The sequence below is a fragment of the Colobus angolensis genome, unplaced genomic scaffold, assembly GCF_000951035.1.
Source record: "Colobus angolensis palliatus isolate OR3802 unplaced genomic scaffold, Cang.pa_1.0 Scaffold98, whole genome shotgun sequence".
Lineage (NCBI taxonomy): Eukaryota > Metazoa > Chordata > Mammalia > Primates > Cercopithecidae > Colobus > Colobus angolensis.
Window position 1 is genome coordinate 6,978,071 of NW_012123820.1, and position 7,950 is coordinate 6,986,020.

The following is a 7,950-nucleotide window of genomic DNA, read 5'->3' on the forward strand; positions in this document are numbered from 1 at the left end:
CTCAGTGCAGCTTCAACCTCCTGGGCTCAAGCGAACCTCCCACCTCAATCTCTTGAGTAGCTGGGACTACAGGCATGTGCCACCATGCCCAGCTATTTTTTTTTTTTATTCTTTAGTATAGATGGGGTCTCACTATGTTGTCCAGGCTGGTCTCAATCTCCTGGGCTCAAGGGATCCTCCTGCCTCAATCTCCCAAAGTGCTGGGATTATAGGTATGAGCCCATCCCTCCCACCAGGCCGTATTTATTTTTCTTTCTTTTCAACAAAGGCAATAAAGCTTTCTTCTATGGTTATGACAGTAAAAACAGATAGATAGATAGGTAGATACATAGATAGATAGATAATTGACAAAAATAAAATAAAATGTCTCATCATTCAATGAAGTATGCTGTTATTTTAGGAATTTGCATTTCCTGTTTTTCTTTGTTTGAATTCAGATGAGAGACGAGAAAGAATGGTTCACCCTCCTGAACATTTTTAAAGCATTACGTAATACCTTCAAATCTTTACCATTTCTTTCCGATTCTGTAAGTCTCAATGGGTGGGAATTTCATCATTATTATCTCAAAAAACAAATCATCTCTCACCGTAGACTTTACATGTGTTTGTATTACTTATGAAAACTAAAAACAAATTAAAACTAAAAATACTAATACTATTAATAAACAGAAACTGTTGACCTAAGAGAAATTCTTAGAATTCCTTTTAATCAGAAGCCTTTCACTTTGTCTTTGCAATCCTTAACTACATGTTAATAAAAACTGATTTAAAACCATTGTAGAAGGTGTGGGAGAGAATATTTTGTGTGTTTATTATTTATCAATCGTCATGGTTGGACAATGTTGTTGTCCTCACTTTACAAATAATAAGCTTAAAAATAAATAGATTTTTAAAAGTGAAGTCATTTACTAATGAATATCCCAGTTGGTGATTCAGCTGAGATCTTTCCCCTCTTCCATAAAAATCCTCTAATTTACATCCTTATATGTATTATCATTTTATTAGTACATCAAATAAGAACCTTCACAGCTGAAAGGACAAGCACTAGAAGGCTGGGTGAGGTATTTTGAATACTGTAGGGAACACATCTCGATCAAACATCATGCCACAGTAGCTTGCTCTTTTGGAGACATACTACCTTGCTTACTTTTCCTCTTTGTCAACACTTATATTTTAAGTGTTTAGATGAAAGATCTTTAGGTTCCCAATCAGCTTTGCTATTCTCTTATTCATTAATTAATGGCAATGAAAGCCCTTATTTAAAAAAAATACATAGAATGTTTCTGTTGAAGCTAATCATTGTTCCTTGATCCTTTTGAGGTTCCTGGCACATCTTGCCATTATAAAGTGCAAGTATCAGAGCTCTGAAAATTGATGGATTTGATATGTATATATACTCCAACATACATTTCACAGGCTAAAATCTGTACTAATTTTCCACATAAGAGTAGTAAATGCTTTGCAACTTCCTTTTTGAAGATAGATTTCTATTTTCTGTATTTCCTGTGTCAGAAATAATGTTCATTTAGAACAGTATTATGCTTAACAGTGATATGCAATTTATATCAGCGAAGTCCCTGTTGATAAGGTCAGAAAAGATGAGAGTATGGTTGACAAGTTTTAATATTGAGTATTCATAATATAACAAATTATACAAACTCATGCCAATTATATTTTTGATCTTGAATATTCAATATCATGAGGTTCACTTGATTCTAAAATGTGTTAAAGTGTACTTAGTCATATTTTAAAGTAATTATTATTACTAAAGGAAGACAGGAACTAATTATGTAGGAAAATTGCCCTCAAATTTTCCTGCGGTGGTGACAGCTTATAAAGCACCGTGCTATTAATGTGACTTCTATAGATTTCCTAACAAGCTAAATACCAATCCCACTTCCCACATTATACTTTAGGATTGAACCATAAAGGGGAAAAAATGAAGGCATTGCATACCTCATTACACAGACCTAAGAGGTAGTGAGATGTAGCAAAGGCTACAAAATTACTGTGGATCATCAGAGCCAAACAGAAAAGGAAGAAATAGGAATACTTTATCAGAACCAGTCAATCCAAGAAAGCAAAGGATTTAAATCAAAATGATAATAGAGAGGCTAAAATGTACCCTATATGAGCAATGGAAGAAAAAAAAAATCACTAGAAAAGAGCTAAACGAGTGCAATTCAAAAGTCAAACGATTTCATGAAATCAGAAAGGTAGTCTGAAAGTGTGTAAATGTGCAAATTTTTATATTAAATGCATCTTTTAAAAGAAAGATGAATAGATAGAACAACTAAAGTTGTGTTTTAATACAAGTTTTGGCATGTGTTCCCAAACATAAGGAATGCAATTTCTACTTTTTATTATGGTTGTTTCATGGTCAAAACTAGAAAAAATAATCATTTTATTTTATATTGAATGAGTCACTTATTTTTTCTGACATTCAATTTTCTGTTACGTAAAAAGACAGCATTGGAATAGATGCCTATTGTGTTTGCCTCTAGTTTCAAATTTTCATGATGCTATGAAACACAGTTTGCCACTGGAAAGAAATATCTTTGCCTTCCTTAAAACTACAGTCATTTTAAGTGTTTTATTTTGTAGTTTGTCAAAAGCTCTAGTACTACTTATTTGTGATGCTGTCTGTGATTTTTCATTCTTCTCCAATGATTAATTACATATGAATTGTCCTTAAAGCTCATGTTACATCCATAAACTCAGGTTATCCTCTCATTAGTAGATGGAGTCATATGTCTATCCCTGTAATAAATATTTTACAAAAACACTTATAACTTATTTGTATGCCCATCTATAGAGTTAGAGTTAGTGTAACAGACATACAAAGTAAATTCAAATAACATTCTGGATATGTCATAAGATTTTTTAACTCACAAATTGATAGCTTCAATATTAAACAGAGAGGCTTTGTATTTTTTACATAACAAAACATACTTTCCTAACATTTACTTTGTAGAAGTTTAGGGAAAGGAACTTCCAATCTTCAGTTATAATTTGTAGACTGAAATTATCATATTAATATAGCCACCAGCTATCCCTTTCGATAATACTGTATAGATGAATAGAACTAGAATATTCACTTCATTTGTGTCAACATTAGCAGAAAATAATATGACAGAGTGTGAGACTCAAGGGATTCATCTGACATTATTGAACAACCTCTTTCCCTAGGAACTGCCTTTTACTGCCTACTACAGACACATGACACAAAAGATGAGCTACCGATGGCCTTTCAACGATCTAAGACACTGATCTATTCATTTGAGAAAAGATGCCCTAATGGGAATGCAAACATTCTCATCTTGAAATGATACTCAAAAGCCTGAAAAATATTTCTTTCATATGGTTCTTTGACGAATCCTGTATAATGGCCATTTACATCAATAGCAAATCCCCTGTGAAAAAAATATCCCCTGACATAAAATACAAATTAACATTTTATTATTCAATGTAAAAGGCAGTGAAATATGAGAGAGGTTTTTAGCTTCCTGGGAAATGAACTGGAACAATAGAGGTAAAATGTGTCCAACGAGTAGATAAGGGGTTCTAGCTTCTAAAATAATGGGTTTCTTTCAAGAGTTATGTTTGACAAGAAAATATTTTATTTAAAAATTATTTGTCATTATTAAATGAATATCTCATTTTTTCACGAAATTATAATGAAATGTAATTAAACATCGATGTGTAAGAAAGATATACATTTATAATAATTTTATATAACATTTGTAATAATCCTCCAGTAAGTTATTTGTGATGTGGAATTGATTTTTTCATTAATCAAAATTATTAAGAATTAAGAATAATAATTCCAGATTGCTCAGAAACATTTTAATGGCTTTTTTGGTTAAGTAAAGCAAAAACATATTTAGTGATTATTGAGGTGATGTGCAGTACGACTTAATATCAGCACAATTAGGTTACTACATTCACAGAGGTAAGCTTTATTCTTTTCTTTAAATAGAATGGTATGTTCCTCTATTTATGGCTATTTTGAAATATAACACTTCAAAGAAAACTCTTAGAATTTCTAATTTAGAAAGCAGAATGTAAGAGAACAACAAAAATATTTGTTTCCTGTGGGGCACCCTCTTTCACAATTTTTTGGTATTGATTTTAGTTTCATTGTTACTAAAACAATAGCAAATACTCATTCTAATTCCACTACTCCTACTGCCATCACCACCACTATTATTAATATCACTGTGAATACCACCATCACACTTATGTCAAAATTAACATTTGTTGCATAGAAAATATGTGCCAGAGCCTGAGCTAAATGACTTACATGGATTATTGTATTGAGGCTTTATAGAAATCCTGTGATAGATTCTACCATTAATCCTGTACAATAACACAATTATAATTGCACAAAACCAAAGTTAAGGCGACGCAAAATCCCCAAAAGTCACTTTCATCTGAATGATTTTAGGTAATCTTCTAGGTGCCATAATATTCTACTTTTCCAGTGTAGCAAACAGTAGAAAGCTAACAAGTGCGGAAGAGGTCTGAGAATGGAAAGAATTTTTAGAAAAGAGAGACAAGAAAGACAAAATGGACACGCCTCAATCATTGATGTAAGCGCACAAGTGTTCCGTTACCTCAAAGAGGATTTCAATAATTCTGTTTATAATTCCCCCTGGAGAATCTCACCAAGACAACAAGAATGATGATCTAGTCAGTGCAAAGAAAATAGTGTGGTATATTTTTTTTAGTTATAGGAAAAATCAGCTTGAGTATAAAATAAAACAATAATAAATTATTAATATGCTGAATGTGAGACCTGAGGGCTTCAGTTCCACTGACATGTATAACTTTACACATGGAATTAGTTAATAGAAAGTTGAGGTTGAGCAATTGCTGTCTATAAATATTTAGCATTGCAAAGGAGAAGTTGAACTGTACAGTGACCTAGATTTCAATCAAAATGCAGTAAGAGAAAAAATGTTGGTGAATTACAGTAAAAATAAATTTTATTTTGAGCAATATTACTTTCTTTTCAGTGATCTTCTTTGACACTTAATAGATTTTTCAGTCATGCACAAATAGAAGAAGAATGTAAGTAGAATGAAAGTATAGTACTTTTTGGTACCAAATGAAACATTAAACCAAGCCAAGGAGAGCCTCTGTATGTGTCCGTTTCACCCATGAACGCTTCAGGCTCTCTAGACCTAATCTGGAGGGAAGCAGCGCAATGGCTGGTCTCCGGGGTGCTGGCGTCGCAGACTAAGGCTGAGAGGTTGCTGACTGCATGATGCACCACTGAGTTCTGCAAATAAATCAGTTGACTTTAGTTTGGGGAAGAGAGTTTTCAAGTTGGCACAGTTTTGTGAAGTAAATTTGAACAACTGTATTTATATGGATGTTTTGGCTTTAAAATTCACTCTGTCACATAATTTTAGTTATAAGTGCTTAAAAAAAGAGCAGTATTCCTTTCCTTTCAATATTTGAAAGTACTGTAAGCCTAAAAAATGCACAGAAAAATATCATAAATATTCATACACCCACCGGCTTTGTTTAAATGTAACATTTTGCATAGATTTACCAATTTTTACATTTTTGATATAATAAATCATTAGGAATACAGTTGGAGCCTCCTACAAACCCCTCCTTGTGATTCCCTTCTTCTCCTAAGAGCTAGTGACGATCCTAAATTTGGATGGCATAGGCATACCATATTTACGTTATGTATATTTGTATTTGAAAACATATATAATGTGTTTGCATGTTATAAGTAACATGCAAACATGTTAAACATTTTCTAAATGGGGTCAAGGTTTTGTTTTTATTTTTTCTGACTCAGGCCTTTATATGGTACAGTTGCCAGAAATGTCATAAATATCAAAAAGGCCACTATATGTATGTTTCTTCAGATTACTATTTTACTCAATATCATTGCTTTGGGATCTATTTTTATTTATCCAGGCAGCTCTAATTTATTTCATTATTTATGGTATTCTATTCCTAGAATGTATTATAATTTGTTTTCTTATTGAAAAATTAAGGGATTATTTTTCTATATTTTTTCTTTAAAACATAATACTTAAATGAAATTAATCATAAATTTATACTGGAAAAATATCTAATAATTTTACCTATACATAAAGAATTACGTATTTTACCATCAAAATTTTGATATATTGAAATATTTGATAAAACTTGCCTATTATATCAACATGTATGTAATATCTTTTTTAAAAATTACAATATTCTTATTCAGTCTATTTAATGGTTAAAAATTGATTATCATTTCTTCAATTTTTCTATATTATGACTTTTAAAAAATTAGTTTGCTTCCTTTGAATTTCCAAATTGATTGGCAAAGTTTTTAAATTATATTCTATATGATTATACATTTTATTATCTGTTTGCTGTTTTACTAATATAAGCAGAATCTATTGATGTTTTATCTACAGTTTTCTTAATCAGTTTGTCAGAGATTTGTAGGTTTTATTGGACTTTTCAGAGAATCTGTATTTCATGTTATATATCCTCTCTATTTTTTTCTATGTTCTCATTTATATTTTCATCATAATTATTTTTTTCTTCCTCATTTCTTTGGATTTATTGTTTTATTTTTCAAAATGTCTTAGACTAGAAATCTTAAAATAGGAAGTATAGAAATTTTTATCAATAATTATCTATTTTTTTCACATAAAACCTTGTAAACTTCTAAATTTCCCTTTAAACACTATTTGTATTAATCAGGGTTTTCCAGAGAAACAGAACCAATAAGATGGATAGACAGGTAGACAGGAGAGGAAGGATGTGTCCCATCTCCAGAAGACATACCAACATATTGGCCTTTCTGTTTTTGTTCTCTCTGGGCCCCAGGAAGACTGGAGAGTGCCCACGTTCATTAGGGGTAGATTCTTCCTGCCTAGTCTATTCAGACTCGTAGGCTAACTTCCTCTGGAAATACCCTCAGAGATACACCCAACAAATGAGTGCTTTACTAGGTTTCTTGGTATCCCTTCATCCATCCAAGTTGACACCTATAATTAGACATCACATTATTTCAAATGAATCACATCATTTCTGACAAATAATATTTCCTAAATAAAATAATATTTCCATGATCATTCTAATTTAAATGTTTTCTCCTTTTCTCATGATTCTTTTGATTCATGAGTGTTTAAATGTTTGCATCTGAAATTCTGAAATATGGAAATTTTGGGCTAATTTTTATAATTTTAATTCAATTATTATTAGAAAATGTAGTCTATAAATGGGAAATCTTTATTCTCCTTTCAGGTTTATTTTGCAGTATAACTATAGATAGGTTAAATAAATATATAAACAAATGTATATGGAGACATATACATTACATAAATATAGTTATTATTGCTATTACAATTGTTATGTATTCAACAATGGCTTATTTGCCACTTTTTTGTTTACTTCTACCTTCCTTTGGGGTGTAATTTCTTGTCTGCTAAAATGTTGTGTCAACTACAGTGGTTCTCAAACTCAGTTGGATATTGGACTCATTTATAGAGCTTTAAAAGAATACTAGGGACTCAGTCACACCCAAAGAGATCCTAACATAATAGATTTGAAGTGGAGATTGACATTGAGTTTTTTAAAATTTCAAATTTGGGTCAAATAGAGTTGATAACCAAGTTCTTACCTTTTTAGCAAGCTATGTTTAAAAAACGTTGTTTGAAAATATCTTCATGTGTTCAGAATATAAAATACCAGGTTGACAACTATTTTTTCACTGTACTTGGATGATATTCATTGTCACGTGTTTTCTAATGTGGCCACTGAGAAATCTGCAGTTGGACTAATTGTTCTATGTTTGGCCTTATCTCTGTTTCTCTAGGTACTTTTAAGAGATGTTGGCCGGGCGCGGTGGCTCAAGCCTGTAATCCCAGCACTTTGGGAGGCCGAGACGGGCGGATCACGCGGTCAGGAGATCGAGACCATCCTGGC

At 31.7% G+C, this 7,950-nt stretch overlaps 1 protein-coding gene across 1 annotated transcript in view; it reads left to right on the forward strand.

The window, feature by feature from the left end:
• Nucleotides 1-7,950, forward strand: part of LOC105505093 (roundabout homolog 1-like) — an 871,992-nt gene that overhangs the window by 113,554 nt on the left and 750,488 nt on the right. The window lies entirely within an intron of this gene.